The sequence below is a fragment of the Schistocerca nitens genome, chromosome 4, assembly GCF_023898315.1.
Source record: "Schistocerca nitens isolate TAMUIC-IGC-003100 chromosome 4, iqSchNite1.1, whole genome shotgun sequence".
In the NCBI taxonomy this organism is placed as follows: Eukaryota; Metazoa; Arthropoda; class Insecta; order Orthoptera; family Acrididae; genus Schistocerca; species Schistocerca nitens.
Window position 1 is genome coordinate 70,192,490 of NC_064617.1, and position 23,776 is coordinate 70,216,265.

Genomic DNA, 23,776 nt, shown 5'->3' on the forward strand with positions numbered 1-23,776 from the left:
TGGATTCGCCACTAAAGGAGAACAAGGTAAAACACGAATGGCTGAGTTAGAGTGTCAGTCATGTCCTTTTCAAAGGAACCATGTTAGATTTTGCCATAAGTGGGATCCACAAAAACCTCAGTGTCTATTTGTTTATGTACTAAGATGGTTGTAATAAATCTTATAAATAACTGTCATAAAATGAAATATCAATGAATGAAAAAGTAAACTAATCTTTATTATGTTTTCCTTCCACAGGTGATTATTGTGAACATTAACTAATCCACCACACCTGTCATTTTATGTGAATTTATTAAGCTACAACTGGTTTAATTATCTCCTAAACTACTTACATGACCTGCAGTGCAACAAGACACAGATTAGGCTAACAGCTACTGAAGTTTGCACATAATGTATGGTATGTAACTGTCACATAGGACATAAGCCAACGGTCTTCGTAAATAACACAAAGTGTCATGGTTTAAACTGCTTAATCATTCAGTAAAGCAATGAAAGATTGGAATACTAAAGTTAAATCTTATGTTTATTACAAGTATAGAATAACATTCGGGTATATACTGGGCTGGCCAGGCAGTGCCGTTCACTGAAAGAAGTAGACTTGTAAGTATTCTATGTGGCATCTATCGAATACCAAGTATGACATGTCAGCTGTATGTGTGGCACCACGACCCTACAGAGTATCACTATGTGCCTGGACGCGTAATGTGCTGTCATGTGCAACCTCTAAGAAGGAAAACCTAGAGGGGTAGCGCTGTAATTAGCACACTGGACCCATATTCAGTAGGCCAACAGCTAAAACCTGCATCTGGACATCTTGATATAGGTGTTACGTGAGGCCCTAAATCGTTTTAAGGCGAATTCCGGGATGGTTACTTTGAAAAGGCGCGACCGCTTTCCTCCTCCATCCTTTCCCAATCCGAGTTTGTGCTCAGTCTCTAATGACATCGTTGTCGGTGGAAAGTTATAAACTAATCTCCTTCTCCTCCTCCTCCTCCTCCTCCTGCTCTAACAAAGGAACATACCCTGAAAAATTAATGTATGTAACGTTGCAGATCCTGGACCCATTCTTCATGACTAACTTGCTGTTGAACTTGTTATTGGGTTATCAATTTTATTTCGTGGTTCCCTAAACTTTAAATGCAAATTAACACCTTATTAAAAACTCCAAGTGGAAATAGACTGTAGTTGACAGATTGCTAATCTACTGTGGGACAGTGTTCCAGAATATGATTTTGTGTGCGCTCATTTTGAGAGGATTTATTTATTAGTTCAAGGTGGTAGCATCCATTAAATACAAACGGCTCCTTTTTATACCTCGAGAGGTGCAGTGGTACAAAGACAACTGCGTTCTGACAGTTACAGCCGAGGCACTGCGTGAGACTCCCAAGTCTCAGCAGGCAATTCTTGGCCACTGTTCCTCCCAACAGTAGGTACTGCACCAATTTTTTGAGGTTAGAAGCTCGCTTATGGTGGTCTCTTGAAAGCACTCTGCTCTTTTGCACTTGACGCCTTGAATCCGATTGCAGTTTACTTATTAATTACTGATTATAGTTTACCTATCTCTTACTTTGAGCAGAAGCTCCCTGCCGCCATTGGATAAGCAGCAGCCAGCAGCAAGTCGTACTCTTAGCTCACTTATTTGTTTAATAGTTTATTTCTTAATTACTTTGCGTGTTTTTGGGCATTTGCATAGTTTAATTCACAAATTTCGGGCGTATTAAAGTTTTAGAGATTGTAGCATCGCGTTTTAGTATCTGAATAGCGTAAATTCGCCTAGTCGTCAGTCATCTGTTTTTGTTTTGAACGGCCATTGTCGGTTGGTTACAGCCAGTGAGCTCCCTGCCGCCGTTGGATAAGCAGCAGCCATCAGCAAATCGCACTCTTAGCTCACTTATTTGTTTTATAGTTTAATTCTTAATTTCTTTGCTTGTTTTTGAGTACTTTCATAGTTTAATTCACAAATTTCTGGCGTATTATAGTATTTCAGAGTTGTAGCATCGCATTTTAGTAACCGTATAGTGTAAATTCGCGTAGTCGTCAGTCATCTGTTTGTTTTGAAAGGCTTGTGAGATAAAAGAGAGGAAAAAAAATGTTATGGATGGATAGGGACTGCGCTTGTTGTGTACGGATTCAGGGGGAACTGGACACCGTCCGTAAACAGCTGGAAGCTGTGTTGGCCGTGGTCGACAGGCTCCAGGCTGTTGCCCTGGGCCGCGGTGACGTTGGGACACACGAGGCGAGCGCTTTGTAGTCTCTGGAACCTGTAGCATCGCCTGGGATCTCTGATGCCACTGCACCCTCTGATTCGGACGTCCCTGCCGGTCGACACTTGCCTGACGGTGATTGGCGAACCGTGGTGGAGTCGCGAATCCCCAGGCGGAAGGCGAAAGTTGGTGCTGGCCACAAAGCTGCACCCTTACGTCTCCGTAACAAGTGTGAGGTACTGCCGACTGCTGAAAGTACTTCTGAGCCAGCAAGGGCGGCCTCACCTGTTGCAGCAGTGGCCGGTCTTACTGAGAAGTCCGGACAAGCGCAGAGGGTGGGGTTGCTTGTCGTTGGGAGCTCCAATGTTAGGTGGGTGATGGAGCCCCTTAGGGATATGGGTGCTAAGCCAATGTGCACTCCGTGTGCACACCGGGGGGGGGGGGGGGGGGAGTCATCCAAGATGTGGAAAGGGTCCTTCCGGATGCCATGAAGGGTACAGGGTGCAGCCAACTGCATGTGGTGGCTCATGTCGGCACTAATGACGTATGTCGCTATGGATAGGAAGAGATTCTCTCTGGTTTCCGGCGGCTATCTGAGTTGGTGAAGACTGCCGGTTTTGCTAGCGAGATGAAGGCAGAGCTCACCATCTGCAGCAGCATCGACAGGACCGATTGCGGACCTTTGGTACAGAGCCAAGTGGAGGGTCTGAATCAGAGGCTCAGAGGGTTCGTGGCGACCGTGTAGGCTACAGATTCCTCGACTTGCGCCATAGGATGGTGGGGATTCGGATTCCGCTAAATAGGTCAAGTATCCACTACACACAAGAAGTGGCTACACTGGTAGCAGGGGCTGTGCGGCGTGAACTGGGCGGTTTTTTAGGTTAGGCAGTCTCGGGGAAGATCAAAAAGGGCTCCAGTCTCAAAGGGTACAGGGTAAAGAAACGGCGAGAATCGACCAAGCAGCAATCGGTATTGTAGTTGTAAATTGTAGCAGTCGTGTTGGAAAAGTATCAGAGCTTCAAGCGTTGATATAAAGCAGAGAAACTGAAATCGTTATAGGAACAGAAAGCTGGCTAAAGCCGGAGATAAATTCTGCCGAAATTTTTACAGAGGCGCAAATGTGTTCAGGAAGGATAGATTAAATAAAGTTGGTGGTGGTGTGTTTGTGTCTGTTAGTAGTAGTTTATCTTGTAGTGAAGCTGAAATAGATAGTTCCACAGAAGCTCGAAATTTAGTGCGGACGTCAATGAAAAATGCTTTTAATAGTTTCCACAATGAAACATTGTCTCAAAATATGATAGAAAACCCAAAGAGAATCTCGTCGTACGTAAAGTACACCAGTGGCAAAAAACAGTCAATACCGTCACAGCGCGATAGCGATGGAAATGTTACCGATGGTGGTGCCACTAAAGCGGAGTTACTAAATACAGTTTTCAGTAACCCCTTTACGAAAGAAGACGAAGAAAATATTCCAGAATTATAAATCAGAACAGCTGTTAGCATGAGTGACATAAAAGTAGGTATCTTAGGTGGTGCGAAACAACTCAAATCATTCAACAAAAGCAAGTCTTCCGGTCCATATGATATACCAATTAGGTTCCAATAGCGTCTGTCTTAGCAATCATATACGCTCCTGGAAATTGAAATAAGAACACCGTGAATTCATCGTCCCAGGAAGGGGAAACTTTATTGACACATTCCTGGGGTCAGATACATCACATGATCACATTGACAGAACCACAGGCACATAGACACAGGCAACAGAGCATGCACAATGTCGGCACTAGTACAGTGTATATCCACCTTTCGCAGCAATGCAGGCTGCTATTCTCCCATGGAGACGATCGTAGAGATGCTGGATGCAGTCCTGTGGAACGGCTTGCCATGCCATTTCCACCTGGCGCCTCAGTTGGACCAGCGTTCGTGCTGGACGTGCAGACCGCGTGAGACGACGCTTCATCCAGTCCCAAACATGCTCAATGGGGGACAGATCCGGAGATCTTGCTGGCCAGGGTAGTTGACTTACACCTTCTAGAGCACGTTGGGTGGCACGGGATACATGCGGACGTGCATTGTCCTGTTGGAACAGCAAGTTCCCTTGCCGGTCTAGGAATGGTAGAACGATGGGTTCGATGACGGTTTGGATGTACCGTGCACTATTCAGTGTCCCCTCGACGATCACCAGTGGTGTACGGCCAGTGTAGGAGATCGCTCCCCACACCATGATGCCGGGTGTTGGCCCTGTGTGCCTCGGTCGTATGCAGTCCTGATTGTGGCGCTCACTTGCACGGCGCCAAACACGCATACGACCATCATTGGCACCAAGGCAGAAGCGACTCTCATCGCTGAAGACGACACGTCTCCATTCGTCCCTCCATTCACGCCTGTCGCGACACCACTGGAGGCGGGCTGCACGATGTTGGGGCGTGAGCGGAAGACGGCCTAACGGTGTGCGGGACCGTAGCCCAGCTTCATGGAGACGGTTGCGAATGGTCCTCGTCGATACCCCAGGAGCAACAGTGTCCCTAATTTGCTGGGAAGTGGCGGTGCGGTCCCCTACGGCACTGCGTAGGATCCTACGGTCTTGGCGTGCATCCGTGCGTCGCTGCGGTCCGATCCCAGGTCGACGGGCACGTGCACCTTCCGCCGACCACTGGCGACAACATCGATGTACTGTGGAGACCTCACGCCCCACGTGTTGAGCAATTCGGCGGTACGTCCACCCGGCCTCCCGCATGCCCACTATACGCCCTCGCTCAAAGTCCGTCAACTGCACATACGGTTCACGTCCACGCTGTCGCGGCATGCTACCAGTGTTAAAGACTGCGATGGAGCTCCGTATGCCACGGCAAACTGGCTGACACTGACGGCGGCGGTGCACAAATGCTGCGCAGCTAGCGCCATTCGACGGCCAACACCGCGGTTCCTGGTGTGTCCGCTGTGCCGTGCGTGTGATCATTGCTTGTACAGCCCTCTCGCAGTGTCCGGAGCAAGTATGGTGGGTCTGACACACCGGTGTCAATGTGTTCTTTTTTCCATTTCCAGGAGTGTATAACTGCTCACTTGACGAAAGGTCTGTTCCTAAAGACTGGAAAGTAGCACAGGTTACATCAATATTCAAGAAAGGAAATGGGAGTAACCCATTGAATTACAGACCCATATCACTGACCTCAATTTGCAGTAGGATTTTGGAGCATATACTGTACTCGAACATTACGAATCACCTTGAAGAAAATGAATTATTGATACATAACCAACGCGGATTCAGAAAATATCGTTCTTGTGCAATGCAGCTAGCTCTTTATTCCCATGAAGTACCTAGTGCTGTCGACAAGGGATCTCAAATTGATTCCATATTCCTAGATTTCCAGAAGACATTTGATACCGTTCCTTAATGCGACTATTAATCAAATTGCGTGCATATGGAGTATCGTCTCAGTTGTCTTACTGGATTCGTGATTTCCCCTGATAGAGGTCACAGTACTTAGTGATAAACGGTAAATCATCGAGTAGAACAGAAGTGATATCTGGCGTTCCAAAAGGTAGTGTCATAGGCCCTCTGCTGTTCCTGATTTACATAAATGATCTAGGTGATAATCTGAGCAGCCTCCTTAGATTGTTTGCAGATGACACTGTAATTTACCGTCTAGTAAAATCATCAGACGATCAATTTCAATTACAAAATGATCTACATAGATAGAATTTCTGTATGGTGCAAAAAGTGGCAACTGGAACTAAATAATGAAAAGTGCGAGGTCATCCACATGGGTACTAAAAGAAAGCCAATAAATTTTGGGTATACGACAAATCGCATAAATCTAAGGGCTGTCAATTCGACTAAATACCTAGGAATTACAATTACGAGCAACTTAAATTGGAAAGACAACATAGATAATATTGTGGGGAAGGCGAAACAAAGACTGTGCTTTGTTGGCAGAACACTTAGAAGATGCGAAAAACTCACTAAAGAAATAGCCTACATTACACTTGTCCGTCCTCTGCTGGAATATTGCTGCGCGGTGTGGGATCCTTACCAGGTAGAATTGACGGAGGACATCGAAAAAGTGCAAAGAAGGGCAGCTCGTTTCGTGTTATAGCGCAATAGGGGTGAGAGTGTCACTGATATGATACGCGAATTGGGGTGGCAGTCACTGAAACAAAGGCGGTTTTATTTGCGGCGAGAGATCTCGAAATTTCAATCACCGACTTTCTCTTCCGAATGCGAAAATATTTTGTTGACACCCACCTTCGTAGAGAGAAATGATCATCATAATACAATAGAGAAATCAGAGCTCGAACGGAAAGGTTTAGGTGTTCCTTTTTCCCACGAGCCATTCGAGAGGGGAATGGTACAGAAGTAGTATCAAAATGGTTCGATGAACCCTCTGCCAGGCACTCAAGTGTGAATTTCAGAGTAACCATGTGGACTTAGATGTAGATTTAATAACGTCACCTGCATGTAAGTGTCAGAGATTTCATTTGGTGTGCACGACTACGTCACGTCACTGATGTGAGACAACATCTTCAGCCACATGGTAAGAAGACACCCCAGCCACTTCCCTTTGTCATCTCAATCGTTATCACATCACTTAAAAGCTCTCTCTGTAGTTTGTTTGGATTCTCACATGCATTTAACTCTTTCCAGCACGTTGGTAACACATGTGCCGTTTAACGCCTTTCGTAATTTCATGTGTTGATTCCTGTATTCGTTAGTAGATTCCTCTGTCAGTCTCCCACGTGTATAAGTAAATCAGAACGTCGGTGAATACTGTTCTTGGCTCTGTGCTTGTAAATTTTGATAGAATAAAACTTATTATTAACCTTTAACCTGTTTCATTAGTGTTGAACTTTTAAACCCCTGATTCCGTTAAGAATCTAATTCCCGGGTGTAACACAGCTACAAATGTCAGATTACTTTACAAATGATTTAAAGTGCTAAATATTTGACCTTAAGCATAAAAATGTGAATAAGTTTACAAAAAGTTTGATGTTAAGCATTAAAGTGCAAATAAGTTTACGAAAGGTTTGAAGTTATGGCAAAAGTTCGTTGGCAGTCACTAAGCGCTGTAATTATGAAACACTGGAGGAATATAGTGGGTAATTTGCGTCCTATCTTAAGCAAAAGCTAGTTCTCAAGTATCTCAGTGTTTATGACATAATATATCTTGAACTAGACATACGTTCTAATACAGAGAGAGAGAGAGAGATAGAAAGAGGACGCACCACCAAGAAATTATGCGAATTGGGCGGAAATCGGTAAATGTTATGAACATGTACAGACAAAGAAATGATTGAAATTTTAGAAGAATTGGATAATTTATTCAAGAGAAAGAGTTTCACAAACTGAGCAAGTCAATAAAACGTTAGTACACCTCTGGTCCTTATGTAAGCAATTACTCGGCTTGAAATTGATCGACAGAGTTGGTGGATGTCCTTCTGAAGTGTATCATGCCAAATTCTGTCCAATTGACGCGTTAGATCGTCGACATCTCGAGCTGGTTGGGGAGCACTGCCAATAATGCTCCAAATGTTCTCAATAGGGGAGAGATCTGGCGACCTTGCTGGCCAAGACAGGGTTTGGCAAGCACGAAGACAAGCAATAGAAACACCCTTCGTGTGCAGGAGGGCATTATCTTACTGAAATGTAATCCCAGGATTGCTTGCCATGAAGGGCAACAAAAAGGGTCATATAATATCTTCGACGTGTCACTGTAATGTAAGGGTGCCACGGATGGTAACGAAAGGGGTCATGTTATGAAAATAAATGGCTCCCCAGACCATCACTTCTGATTGTAAGGCCATATGATGCGACAGCCAGGTTGGGATCCGACTGTTGTCCAGGGCGTCTCAAGACACGCCTTCACTGGTCATCGTGGCTCTTTTCCACGAAGAAGACAGTTCTACTCCAGTAAATGACATTCCAGACCGAAGACGTTTCTGGAGACGCCCCAGGCAATGGTGGGATACAAAACTGCTTCTCGGCTAGGTCTCTTTCCAGTTGAGAACGTTGGAGCGTTATGGGCAGGGCAGTCTAACCAGCTCGGTTTTATGAGACTGAGACCGAGTGTCATAGGGTGCCTGAGAGTTCGTCACACCAGGAACGTATGTGTGCAGCCCTGTGAACATGGCTCTCGTTGTACTGAAAGACAGGAGTGTACTCAGCATACTTATTATGAAGATGTAGAAGAAGGGGCAACACTTGGTCACCGAGAATGTTGAAAGGAATATACCGTTTCATATGCACGTTCACTTCAATGAGAGGACTCAATCCTTGGTATGGAAAACTACACTAAAAAAGCCCTTCGGCCTTAACGACGCCCTCCACACACTTAGGGTTCAACTCCTCATTGGCTACATCTTGGATCATTTGACAAGAGGTAAAGCCAACACTTTGGACCACGCTGATGGTCTCCAGGCAGCTAATGGAAAGTGCCTGGGCTGTTTGGCTCAATGAGGCACTGTAAGCAGTTACACTTTGCAAAAATCCAGCTCCAAATGTGTGTTGCAGGCAGTTCCCTCCACAACGTCCGCTGGGAAGCTGAGATGGGCTAGTATTGACTCGAAGGAGCAAATTATAATTGGAAACGATTGTTGTTGAGGCAGCGTTGCACTCATCCCAGTCACAGTCGGTGAGTACATTCTTACGATCACTGTTATTACGCCGTGTTATATGGTTGCTGGTAGTACACTTGTAGACACATTGAACACTCCGTGTTGATACAATGACAAACCCATCAATTTCATTCTAAGTGTGGTCATGGGCACCTTCAAACGCAAAAACTCCTTTCTGACAATCTTCTACATCTCCGCATCTACCCATTTTACATGTGCTGATTCCATACACCCGTGTTGCCAGTTCTCTGCTACGGCTTAACGTTAGTGATAGTGGGTCACATGACCTCCTGGTCGCAGTTTTACGCCAATCAAAGCGCTCCAAAGCGACCAGTGTGCTCTGTTAAGTGGGTCACTAATTTTTCGTCTAGTGATCTTATGTAGGTTTTTAATGAAGTATTCTTTGGGTAGTGGGGAATGTCATGACACTCAACGCCCCCCTCCTCTTCGCCCCCTCCCCCCTTCCCGAGGATCAGCAACTGGCATCACTTCTGTTGAAGGACTAAAAGATTCCTGATTTTGTTGGAGCCATGAGCCATGTTAATGGTCGAGCGCTACTAGCTATTTTTCACTGCGTGGCTTTAATTTATGTAGATGAGGCTTCTTTCCGCTGTATTACAGCTCATCGCCGGAGAGATGAAGAGGCCGCCGAATGGCGGAGGCGGCGCCCCCCGAGCCTCGTATTTCTGCACGCCAGCTGAGGCGCCGTAACTCAGCAGAGCCCATCTTCGCGTCTGCCGGCTGCGAGGCGCCAGAGTTACGTCGGGCTGCAAGACGGACGACGCGCAGCCGTGTCCAGCACCTGCTGCGGCGGTCCACGGGCGCCGGGCCAGGCCTCGGGGGATGGCGAGCACTAGCCGCCAGCAAAGCCTGCTTTCAGAATGAGTCACACTGGCGGCAACGGAGCGGAAGACGACACCACCGCCAAATAGTGGTCTTTGAGGCACTATAGTGGCAAAGCGATACGCTGAAGTCAGTTGCTATCTTCTTTGATTTCACAGAACATGTAGACTGGAACATTATTGGATTAGGGCCAAAGTTCAACAATGGTTCATAACTGGAAAGCAGGAATCAGAAAGTTGTTCGCCGGTGTCACCGGACAGGGAAGAGGTTAGAATCTGATTGGTGTCATGAAAAGTGGCGTGTGCTACAGGGTACTGTTCTGAGTCCATTGCTTTTCTTGATCGGTACGAATGCTCTGCCACTAAACATGACAGATGACTCAAACATTTTTCTCTTATCCAGTGTCATAGGAGTTACTGTGAAAGACGTGCAATATAATACAAATTACGTAACTAATAGATGTAATGTCACGAAACTGTCGGTGATACTCGCTACCTGAAATCGCCAAACCGATGTATGTACAATTCGTTTCACAAGTTGTTTTATTTGTTAAAATACGTGTTTGCTATGTGGCTAGAAGCATTGTATTGTACTCATTTCCTCAGTGGCTCACCACGGGGAGAATGCAAGAAACCTCTGAAGATGGGACATGCTGTTGAATATCTTGTCACAAGTTGTAATGCGCTGCAGGTCATCATCCTTCAGAGCAACGACCACATATTGTCCCTGTTTCTTTCTGTGCGAGTTTTATCGTAAACCGTCTACTTCACGGTAATGGAACAGGTTTGTCTTGAGTCCAGTATAGATTTTAATGTACAACACTTACAACACAAATAAATGTTTACTGAAGGTTGACAACTAAAGAAATAGGTACTCTGTTTTTAAATATATACTCCTGGAAATGGAAAAAAGAACACATTGACACCGGTGTGTCAGACCCACCATACTTGCTCCGGACACTGCGAGAGGGCTGTACAAGCAATGATCACACGCACGGCACAGCGGACACACCAGGAACCGCGGTGTTGGCCGTCGAATGGCGCTAGCTGCGCAGCATTTGTGCACCGCCGCCGTCAGTGTCAGCCAGTTTGCCGTGGCATACGGAGCTCCATCGCAGTCTTTAACACTGGTAGCATGCCGCGACAGCGTGGACGTGAACCGTATGTGCAGTTGACGGACTTTGAGCGAGGGCGTATAGTGGGCATGCGGGAGGCCGGGTGGACGTACCGCCGAATTGCTCAACACGTGGGGCGTGAGGTCTCCACAGTACATCGATGTTGTCGCCAGTGGTCGGCGGAAGGTGCACGTGCCCGTCGACCTGGGACCGGACCGCAGCGACACACGGATGCACGCCAAGACCGTAGGATCCTACGCAGTGCCGTAGGGGACCGCACCGCCACTTCCCAGCAAATTAGGGACACTGTTGCTCCTGGGGTATCGGCGAGGACCATTCGCAACCGTCTCCATGAAGCTGGGCTACGGTCCCGCACACCGTTAGGCCGTCTTCCGCTCACGCCCCAACATCGTGCAGCCCGCCTCCAGTGGTGTCGCGACAGGCGTGAATGGAGGGACGAATGGAGACGTGTCGTCTTCAGCGATGAGAGTCGCTTCTGCCTTGGTGCCAATGATGGTCGTATGCGTGTTTGGCGCCGTGCAGGTGAGCGCCACAATCAGGACTGCATACGACCGAGGCACACAGGGCCAACACCCGGCATCATGGTGTGGGGAGCGATCTCCTACACTGGCCGTACACCACTGGTGATCGTCGAGGGGACACTGAATAGTGCACGGTACATCCAAACCGTCATCGAACCCATCGTTCTACCATTCCTAGACCGGCAAGGGAACGTGCTGTTCCAACAGGACAATGCACGTCCGCATGTATCCCGTGCCACCCAACGTGCTCTAGAAGGTGTAAGTCAACTACCCTGGCCAGCAAGATCTCCGGATCTGTCCCCCATTGAGCATGTTTGGGACTGGATGAAGCGTCGTCTCACGCGGTCTGCACGTCCAGCACGAACGCTGGTCCAACTGAGGCGCCAGGTGGAAATGGCATGGCAAGCCGTTCCACAGGACTACATCCAGCATCTCTACGATCGTCTCCATGGGAGAATAGCAGCCTGCATTGCTGCGAAAGGTGGATATACACTGTACTAGTGCCGACATTGTGCATGCTCTGTTGCCTGTGTCTATGTGCCTGTGGTTCTGTCAGTGTGATCATGTGATGTATCTGACCCCAGGAATGTGTCAATAAAGTTTCCCCTTCCTGGGACAATGAATTCACGGTGTTCTTATTTCAATTTCCAGGAGTGTATTTACTTTTATGGAAGATATGGAAATTAATTTTATCGGAACAATAAATTTCAATTTTTACTGTACGTGGAGCCTTGATAGGAGTTTGTGGGATGTACGACGAAAGGTTGGTGAATTATTTGGGCATAGGCAGACAGATTTAAGGGAGATGAAACACTGCATAGGTTAGTCAGTAACATCAGCAAGTGGCTTCCAGAGAAAAGATTAATACTGAACTGAACAAAACGAAATATTTAATAGTATCTCTCATGGAGCTCTTGTAAAAGCAAAATTTTATTGCTCTAAGGGGGTCAAACTGCAGTAAACTCAACCACTTTACACTCTTAGGTCTGAGGGTGGATGGAAGACTGTCCTGGAAGTACCACATTCTGGTTCTTGTGCAGAAACTGAAAGATGCTATCTTCACTATATCTGACCCTGACTCTAAACGGGAAGGCTTCTTCAACTTGATTTCTTTCACTCTGTTGTATCATATAGTGTTAATGTAACTAGTGCGCTCACCAAGAAAAGGGTGATGTCAGTCTCTGAACTTCAGGTATGCTGTTGATCAGGTGTCTCGGAATTCTGACTCTTCCACCGCTTTGCATCCATCCCATCATGGACTGTGTTGTTGACGATATTGACTTATTCAGAGGAAACCACAACACTCATTCAGTGACTACTAAAAAGAAAAACTTCATGCAGTTCTGTAACACTTCCCTAAGCATTTTTCTGATGGTAGATGTCACAAATATAAATTATGCAGTGAATAAATGTATTTAGCAGGTTTATTTTCCAATAGCTTCCAGAAGAACTGATAAAACTGAGTGTTCAACCCTAAGTATTGAAATCCGTGTTGAAAGGTTTCCTTCTGATACACTCCTATTCCCCAAGTGAGTTCCTCGCTCTAGTTGATAACTTTTCTGTCTAATGTGTTGTTTATTTTTGTATATTTATTTAGAATTTTTCGTGGTTTACTAATTATTTAATTCTTTTGTTTACATGTTTTTTTATTCAACCTATGTACAGACTCGTTCCATAAGGAGGAAGTTTCGATGATTTTTTTTTTACACACACACACACATACACACACAGGCTATGAATGCTCCCCCCTTCGCTGCACAGCTAACATCTAAGCGGTATCCAGACTCATTCTACTTGCGAAGAGGCATGACTTGTGTTATCGAGTTTACGGAAGCAGTGTCATGGTTCCCCAGATCAGAACAGAGTTGTTGGTGGAGACAGAATGTAAACAGCCTCCTTACTAGTAGATGTCAGTGGCTGAAAGTATACAGCCACATGTTGAGTTCCCATTTGACCTGTCCGTCACCGAGGAAGGGATTGATTTCAAAATCCTCAGACATGACAGTGTCAGTGGGGTGGAGCTGGAAAATGAAGTCTTGTGAATCTTCTATAAGCTGCGGAAAAAACCATTGGTCAGACATGTCCAGGTACGTTATTCAACCTACATTACTTTCTGCAAAAAAGGAATTGTCCGTAAACTTTTGTCCGCAATAAGGCCCAGAACACGTTTAGCTTTGTCAAGTCTGTCATGCTGCGTATGTTGTATGTTGATTTCATAGATTCCATATAGAACGTTGCACCTGTTTATTGTTCCACTAAGACGGAATGTAGCTTCATCACTAAAAATTAAGTGTGGTAAGAAACGAGTGATCCTCAATCATTTCTAGAATATTAACACAAAATTCGATACACTTTTCTTTGCCATTATCAAGGGCAACCTGCAGAAGTTGAAAGTAGTAGGACCTACACAGCAAATGCCATCTCGAAACTCGCCGTACAGTTGGTTGAGGTATTCCTAGTTCCATACTAGCTTTATTGATTGAGTTATGTGGACAAAAATGTCTTGTACTCATCTGACACTTGTGGTCGGCCTAAGCTTTTTGCTCTGCAGAGACATCCAGTGTGTTGAAATGGCTTAAACTAATGGTTACACTTTCCCTCGTTGGTGGCTGAATGGCGAATCGGAGATTAAATGCCCATTGCACTGTAACTGCCGACTCACTTCTTTAAAACTCAAGAACGCAGATAACTTTCTGCTGGACTGTAGCCATTTTACTCACAACTGCCTATTGGCACAGGTACCCTGGTGAACGTCTACACAACTATGACCGCCCTAGCAGCCGTTTACGCAGCTAGGGGTTAACAGGACAAAACTTTTGGCATTCCTCTTTCCGTAGGTTTGTAGACTGTTCATGTCCCATTTATATGTCGTGAAACGGAAATTAACTAAATTCGTTGCATGTTTTTGAATAATCTTGTATATTACTGAGTGGCTAACACGGTTCCTGGCACCCAACACCAGTTGCAGGTCGCCTATCTAATGGCTTCCAGGAACAACAAAAGTTGATTTTCAGTAATTCCTACAGTTATTGACCGAGTTTAAAAATGTAAAAGGCTCTCGTAATCTACTCATTAAGAGCTATAAACTTACGTTGAACATTTAACACATTCACACGAGTATGACAGTTAGAAACTGTATATGTCCTGAGGCAGCACAGTTCACTGCGGACAAATCACCCAGACTGCATTCGTCGAATGTTTGAGAATGAGAGCACTTAGCGGCTTCCAATCAACTTTACATATAATTTCAAACCTTTACGAAACTTTTTTCTCGCTGCATCCCCAAAAAAATGATCCAACAGAAAGTCTATCGCTTGCTACATTTCGGTAGGCATCAAGTTTTAGTTTAATATGTATTTATTACTAACACTGTTTTCCAGGCTGCATTCTCATACACCACTGAATGTACCTGCAAATTATAACAACGTATGACACCTAGTTCAGGAGACATGACTCTTTAGACATGGTAGTTCGATTCGTTGGGGACGGTAGTTCAGTGGTAGATACAATGAAAAACTCAAAACAGATAAAATAGAGGGAACATCAACACATCATAGCTTATCAGAATTAAAGAACTAGCAATGATAAAGCTTACTAGTGGCCAAATCAAACTTCACAACAGGTGTTCGTGGTAAAGTTTTACATAAACTACTGAGAAGCGACACAATAGAAAAAGTGTCGACCAGACATTTAAAAATATCGACATATGCTAGAAATAATACATACATACAAACAAATCAAACGATATTTATGAGATCAATGCATAGAGCCTTATTAGCTTTTCCAGTGTTTTTATTTTCTTTCTTATTACATAAAAAAGACTGTATTTTTCTCTTTCAATACAGATAACTTCATCTCTCTTAAAAAAATTTTGTGCTGAAAAAGGTTTCATCAAACTAGGTTCACATTTATGCATAGGATATGCTTAGTGGGGCAGTAAAAACCTCATGACTTCTAGGTTTCAAATTTATGGTCTCTTGAGTGGAAGAATACTCATGGGGAAAATATTCAAATCATGCAACATTTGGAGCATGTATCGAAACCAAAGTAGTAAAAACTAAGAACACACAAAAGACGGAAAGCGTCTTTGAGTTAACCCAGTACAATAGGTTAACTTCCGATGTTAACAGTTTGCACTATCACCTGCCCATCAGCCTCAACACCAAAACTTTTTCCAAAGAAATCTTGGTATGAGATTCCACTCCATTGACGGCCTGTGTAAATACCGCAATCAGCTATATATTACGGAATGTTTTGACTTTGCTTTCCATCCAGTAAAATTTGAATCGACTTTTAAGCATCTCTCACACTGGTGTCTCTCTTGTTCAGTCGTGGCAAACGAGTCCACTGTAGCGGCCCTGGGGTATTGGACTCTTCAGGCGCACACGACGAGAATGGGTGTTTCTCCTGATGGGCCATGTTATTTTGCGTGAGCTATACCAGCAACCCCCCCCCCCCCCCCCCCCCAAGCCAAAGAACCATAGACCTTGCCGTTGGTGGGGAGGCTTGCGTGCCTCAGCGATACAGATAGCCGTATCGTAGGTGCAACCACAACGGAGGGGTATCTGTTGAGAGGCCAGACAAACGTGTGGTTCCTGAAGAGGGGCAGCAGCCCTGATTGACTGATCTGGCCTTGCAACACTATCCAAAACGGTCTTGCTGTGCTGGTACTGCGAACGGCTGAAAGCAAGGGGAAACTACAGCCGTAATTTTTCCCGAGGGCATGCAGCTTTACTGTATGGTTAAATGATTATGGCGTCCTCTTGGGTAAAATATTCCGGAGGTAAAATAGTCCCCCATTCGGATCTCCAGGCGGGGACTACTCAGGAGGACGTCGTTATCAGGAGAAAGAAAACTGGCGTTCTACAGATCGGAGCGTGGAATGTCAGATCCCTTAATCGGGCAGGTAGGTTAGAAAATTTAAGAAGGGAAATGGATAGGTTAAAGTTAGATATAGTGGGAATTAGTGAAGTTCGCTGGCAGGAGGAACAAGACTTTTGGTCAGGCGAATACAGGGCTATAAATACAAAATCAAATAGGGGTAATGCTGGAGTCGGTTTAATAATGAATAAAAATATAGGAGTACGCGTAAGCTACTACAAACAGCATAGTGAACGCATTATTGTGGCCAAGATAGACACGAAGCCCACGCCTACTACAGTAGTACAAGTTTATGTGCCAATTAGCTCTGCAGATGACGAAGAAATTGAAGAAATGTGTGATGAAATAAAAGAAATTATTCAGATAGTGAAGGGAGATGAAAATTGAATAGTCATGGGTGACTGGAATTCGAGAGTAGGAAAAGGGAGAGAAGGAAACATAGTAGGTGAATTTGGATTGGGGTTAAGAAATGAACGAGGAAGCCGCCTGGTAGACTTTTGCACAGAGCACAACTTAATCATAGCTAACACTTGGTTCAAGAATCATCAAAGAAGGTTGTATACATGGAAGAAGCCTGGAGATACTAAAAGATTTAAGATAGATTATATAATGGTAAGACAGAGATTTAGGAACCAGGTTTTAAATTGTAAGACATTTCCAGGGGCAGATGTGGACTGTGACCACAATCTATTGGTTATGAACTGTAGATTAAAACTGGAGAAACTGCAAAAAGGTGGGAATTTAAGGGGAGGGGACCTGGATAAACTGACTAAACCAGAGGTTGTACAGTGTTTCAGGGAGAGCATAAGGGAACAATTGAGCATAAGGGAACAATTGAGCATAAGGGAACAATTGACAGGAATGGGGGAAAGAAACACAGTAGAAGAAGAATGGGTAGCTTTGAGGAATGAAATAGTAAAGGCAGCGGAGGATATAGTAGGTAAAAAGACGAGGGCTAGTAGAAATCCTTGGGTAACAGAAGAAATATTGAATTGATGAAAGGAGAAAATATAAAAATGCAGTAAATGAAGCAGGCAAAAAGGAATATAAACGTCTCAAAAATGAGATCGACAGGAAGTGCAAAATGGTTAAGCAGGGATGGCTAGAGGACAAATGTAAGGATGTAGAGGCTTATATCACTAGGGGTAAGATAGATACTGCCTATATGAAAATTAAAGATACCTTTGGAGAAAAGAGAACCACTTGTATGAATATCAAGAGCTTAGATGGAAACCCAGTTCTAAGCAACGAAGGAAAAGCAGAAAGGTGGAAGGAGTATATAGAGGGTCTATACAAGGGCAATGTACTTGAGGACAATATTATGGAAATGGAAGAGGATGTAGATGAAGATGAAATGGGAGATACGATACTGCGTGAAGAGTTTGACAGAGCACTGAAAGACCTGAGTCGAAACATAGCCCCGGGAGTAGACAACATTCCATTAGAACTACTGACGGCCTTGGGAGAGCCAGTCCTGACAAAACTCTACCATCTGGTGAGCAAGATGTATGAGACAGGCGAAATACACTGAGACTTCAAGAAGAGTATAATAATTCCAATCCCAAAGAAAGCAGGTGTTAACAGATGTGAAAATTACCGAACTATCAGTTTAATAAGTCACAGCTGCAAAATACTAACGCGAATTCTTTACAGACGAATGGAAAAACTGGTAGAAGCCGACCTCGGGGAAGATCAGTTTGGATTCCGTAGAAATGTTGGAACACGCGAGGCAATACTGACCCTACGACTTATCTTAGAAAAACGATTAAGGAAAGGCAAACCTACATTTGTAGCATTTGTAGACTTAGACAAAGCTTTTGATAATGTTGACTGGAACACTCTCTCTCAAATTCTAAAGGTGGCGGGGGTAAAATACAGGGAGCGAAAGGCTATTTACTATTTGTACAGAAACCAGATGGCAGTTAGAAGAGTTGAGGGGCATGAAAGGGAAGCAGTGGTTGGGAAGGGAGTGAGACAGGGTTGTAGCCTATCCCCGCTGTTATTCAATCTGTATACTGAGCAAGCAGTGAAGGAAACAAAAGAAAAATTCGGAGTAGGTATTAAAATCCATGGAGAAGAAATAAAAAGTTTGAGGTTCGCCGATGACATTGTAATTCTGTCAGAGACAGCAAAGGACGTGGAAGAGCAGTTGAAAGGAATGGACAGTGTCATGAAAGGAGGGTATAAGATGAACATCAATAAAAGCAAAACGAGGATAATGGAATGTAGTCGAATTAAGCCGGGTGATGCTGAGGGAATTAGATTAGGAAATGAGACACTTAAAGTAGTAAAGGAGTTTTGCTATTTGGGGAGCAAAATAACTGATGATGGTCGAAGTAGAGAGGATATAAAATGTAGACTGGCAATAGCAAGGAAAGCGTTTCCGCAGAAGAGAAATTTGTTAACATCGATTATAGATTTAAGTGTCAGGAAGTCGTTTCTGAAAGTATTTGTATGGAGTGTAGTCATGTATGGAAGTGAAACATGGACGATAACTAGTTTGGACAAGAAGAGAATAGAAGCTTTCGAAATGTGGTGCTACAGAAGAATGCTGAAGATTAGATGGGTGGATCATATAACTAATGGGGAGGTATTGAATAGGATTGCGGAGAAGAGAAGTTTGTGGCACAACTTGACTAGAAGAAGGAATCGGTTGTTAGGACATGTTCTGAGGCATCAAGGGATCACCAATTTAGTATTAGAGGGCAGCGTGGAGGGTAAAAATCGTAGTGGGAGACCAAGAGATGAATACACTAAACAGATTCAGAAGGATGTAGGTTGCAGTAAGTACTGGGAGATGAAGAAGCTTGCACAGGATAGAGTAGCACGGAGAGCTGCATCAAACCAGTCTCAGGACTGAAGACCACAACAGCAACAACAACATACCAGCAAATACTCATTCACAGCCTACCAAGCCCATAAAATGTAACATCAATTGAACAACTCAATTAATGTAACAAAAACAATTACAGGAGTAACAAAATACGTGGATTCAGAAAATACTCCAAAAATGAGAATCAAGCCGGGTCTAACGTGAATTACAGCATATGTGCTATCAACCTTTCACAAAAGCGCAAGACTTATTGCCTAACGAAAAGAATACAGGGTTATGAGTGCAGAAGTGGATTGAACAGACTCAACAATTTAGTCAAATGACTGATGGCCGAATTTCGCTTTCAGAGATGGACCTCATACTGTCTACCTAATTTTTGAATCATTCAAGATAAAACCGGCTCTAATCTAATAGGAAACTTCCACTTCAGTGCACAGGAAATATTGTCAGAGCGCCAAACGGAAGCACAAGTTTTTCGAGAAGCACCACATAATTCTCAACTGCCCCTCTCTACAACCACATATATATATATATATATATATATATATATATATATATATATATATATATATATATATATATATACGAGGGCGGTTCAGAAAGTAACCTCCGACTGGTCACAGTGCGGGTTGTGGGGGGAGTAGCGACGCCATCTGTGCGTTCACGCACTCAACAGGTCAGTCGGCATCAAGCCGTGGTCGAGTGAACGTCGTACCTGCGCTAGTTTAGTTTTTGTATCAGTTTGAAATGTGTGCTGCAATAGAAAACCCCGCCAAATGTGAAGTGCGTGCTGTCATAAGGTTTTTTACAGCCAAAGGATATTCTGCAGCAGCTATTCATCGTGAGCTTTGTGGCGTGTACGGACCAAGAGTTATGAGTGAAGGAGTTGTCCGTGAATGGGTACGTTTATTTAAAAGTGGACGAGAAAACGTTCATGATGAAGAGAGGAGTGGTAGACCATCATTGGTGACTGACGAACTCGTTCAGACAGTTGATGCAAAAGTTCGTGAAAATCGACGTTTCTCAATGTCGGAGTTGTCTACTGGTTTTCCACAGATTTCTAAGACTCTCTTGTACGAGATAGTGACAGCAAGATTGGGTTACCGTAAGTTCTGTGCACGATGGGTGCCCAAAATTCTTACCGACCACCACAAAACTCAAAGAATGGCCTCTGCATTAGACTTTCTGTCACGTTATGAGGACGAAGGAGAACCATTGTTAAACATAATCGTGACCGGTGACGAAACCTGGATTAAGTACGTGAACCCTGAGACAAAAGAACAATCAAAGATGTTGGCACATTCAAATTCGCCTACCAAACCAAGAAAAGCCTCGCAAGATTTTTCTGCCAGAAAACTGATGGCAACGGTGTTTTGGGATGCCAAAGGGGTGTTGTTGGTTGAATTCATGGAACATGGTACGACCATTAATCAAGACGTGTACTGTGAAACAATAAAAAAGTTACGACGGGCTATACAGAACAAACGCCGTGGTATGCTGACTTCCGGTATCGTTTTTTTGCACGATAACGCCCGTCCTCACTCTGCTCGCAGAACAACGGCCCTTCTTGAGTCCTTCAAGTGGGACGTTATCAACCATCCACCTTACAGCCCAGACCTGGCGCCAAGTGATTATCACCTCTTCATGCATTTGAAGAAATGGCTCGGGTCACAGCGGTTTGATGACGACGAAGAGCTCAAAGATGCGGTCACAGGCTGGCTCCAGGCACAAGCGGGTGATTTTTATGCAGAAGGAATTTCAAAGCTTGTGAAGAGATACGATAAGTGCCTCAATCGCTATGGAGACTATGTAGAAAAATAGTGCAAAGATGTAGTTGTATATATTAAAATATTTTAATTTAACTTGGTGTACTTTTTTAAATCAACCGGAGGTTACTTTCTGAACGGCCCTCGTATATATATATATATATATATATATATATATATATATATATATATATATATATATCAGAAAAATTCTGACAGCACCAGAAGCTTTAATGAGCAAGAAACGTCACTTCTTCTGAACAGAACTCGAGAAGAAATAGTAATTGCAATACATAAATAGAAAAACCATGTTGCTAGTACTGATGGCATCTGCAAGTTTCATCTACGTATAGCAGCAAGGGAAGAAATAGCTAATGTTTTAGTCTGTTTTCTTAATATAGCCTTGAAAGTTTAACAAGTGACAACTCAATGGAAAACAGCTAAAATAATTATGTCTGGCAAACAATTACATAACTGTAGCTCATATAGACCGATCACTTTACTACCAGTAACGGGTAAATCTTTTGAAATAGTATTAAATAGGCGCCTAGATCGTTTTGCTTGGTTACGATGGTCAATTCCAAATATACAAGGATAGTGTAACATCTTTCTAACCCTAACTATGTACTAAGAATCTGCAGCAACATCACATAAGCAAAAAACGTTGGAGACCGCACATCAGAGAAAAGGCATTTGACAGTGAGTGGCATCCTGGAATATATTACAAACTAATCACTTAGGTACTCCAGCTCAAAATGCACAACTACTCAGATCAGTCCTGGAAACGGAAATGTCGTGTGGCTAGGGCCTCCCGTCGGGTAGACCGTTCGCCTGGTGCAGGTCTTTCGATTTGACGCCACTTCGGCGACCTGCGTGTCGATGGGGATGAAATGATGATGATTAGGACAACACAACACCCAGTCCCTGAGCGGAGAAAATTTCCGACCCAGCCGGGAATCGAACCCCGCCCTTTAGGATTGACAGTCTGTCGCGCTGACTACTCAGCTACCGGGGCGGACCAGATCAGTCCTAAATGAAAGGCCCAGAACCGCCACAGTGCATGACAAACATTCTGCCATCCACAACCTGGAAGCTGGAGCACTACAGGGAGCCATCTCATCGCTATTACTATAAAACACAGGCACTGTCGACATACTTCACTTACCTCACTGGTATGGGAGCTTAGCGATAGGCAGATGACACTGTATATTGGTGCCGCGAACAGACTACGGAAGACATACAACAAATTGACATACAATACATCAGTAAACCAGAACAAAAGCTGTCTGTGGCTTACAAACCATAACGTCCAAAAAAAAAAAACAATCACTTTGTTATCTTCAGACATAAAAACTGCAGAAGAAATAAAAAGCCAACACCAGTAGACATAAAGTTATGGTGATGGGACAAAGAAATGGCAAATATTTCGGATTACTGTGGATATTTATTATCACAGATCCTCACTTAGACATCGTAACAAAACCAAAACGATGGCTGGGACTTTTAAAATTAATTAAGGGACGCATTAAGGCGCTTCAAACGAAACATTAATACTTACATAGAACGTCTTAATTAGACTGAAACTTCCTGGCAGATTAACGCTGTGTGCCCGACCGAGACTCGAACTCGGGACCTTTGCCTTTCGCGGGCAAGTGCTCTACCAACTGAGCTACCGAAGCACGACTCACGCCCGCTACTCACAGCTTTACTTCTGCCAGTACCTCGTCTCCTACCTTCCAAACTTTACAGAAGCGCTCCTGCGAACCTTGCAGAACTAGCACTCCTGAAAGAAAGGATATTGCGGAGACATGGCTTAGCCACAGCCTAGAGGATGTTTCCAGAATGAGATTTTCACTCTGCAGCGGAGTGTGCGCTGATATGAAACTTCCTGGCAGATTAAAACTGTGTGCCCGACCGAGACTCGAACTCGGGACCTTTGCGTTTCGCGGGCAAGTGCTCTACCAACGGAGCTGTAAAGTTTGGAAGGTAGGAGACGAGGTACTGGTAGAAGTAGAGCTGTGAGTACCGGGCGTGAGTCGTGCTTCGGTAGCACAGTTGGTAGAGCACTTGCCCGCGAAAGGCAAAGGTCCCGAGTTCGAGTCTCGGTCGGGCACACAGTTTTAATCTGCCAGGAAGTTTCATATCAGCGCACACTCCGCTGCAGAATGAAAATCTCATTCTGGATCTTAATTAGACTAATTCTCGAATATGCAGCGCTTTTATGCATGGCTAACACCACGGATGACAAAAAGCTTGAGAAGAAGCCTCAGAATAGTTCCAAGCTCTATGAGAAACAGAATCAAAATTCGAAAAGGTCAACACAAAATAAACTGAAAATTCTCCTTCCCCCATTTGCAAATACATAGAGTACAAACAGTAAAACCAAACCTATGGCTGAAAAGAGCATGATACGTCTCACCAGGCCACTCTCTCCCTTCAAGAGAGAGAATGAAAAGAATAAAATCACACCAACAAGAAGGAATTGTGCTACATAAACGAAAGCTGGTAAGCGTGTTTCTATGTATGAAAGATGACGTCAATTCAAATTTCGCACCAGTCGCGTAAAGAGTGGCGCTCGTAGCGCCATTATGAGGATGCAAATCAGGTTTACTTTAAATACTCGCTGTACGGTCTTGAGCGTTACTTACTTTCGTGATTGGACGTGGTGAGTTGCTGTTAGTGAAGAATGCCTTTAACGCGTCAAAGGCGCCATAATCAACACCTCACCGAGACTGACACTGCTAGTGTAACAGGGCTACAACAAGCCGGATCTTCCTTCTGCGAGATTGCAGAAGGACCAATGTGGCCACTGTACACGATTGCTGGCAGCGGTGGTTACAGAAATGTACGGTCGCAAGAAGATTTGGCTCTGGAGGCCAACAGCACGTGGCACTAGCGAGAGGTAAGACCATCGTGTTCGGCGCATGGCTCCGGCGCATCCAACTGCATCTGTAGCAGCAATAAGTCTGAGCAGCACCTGG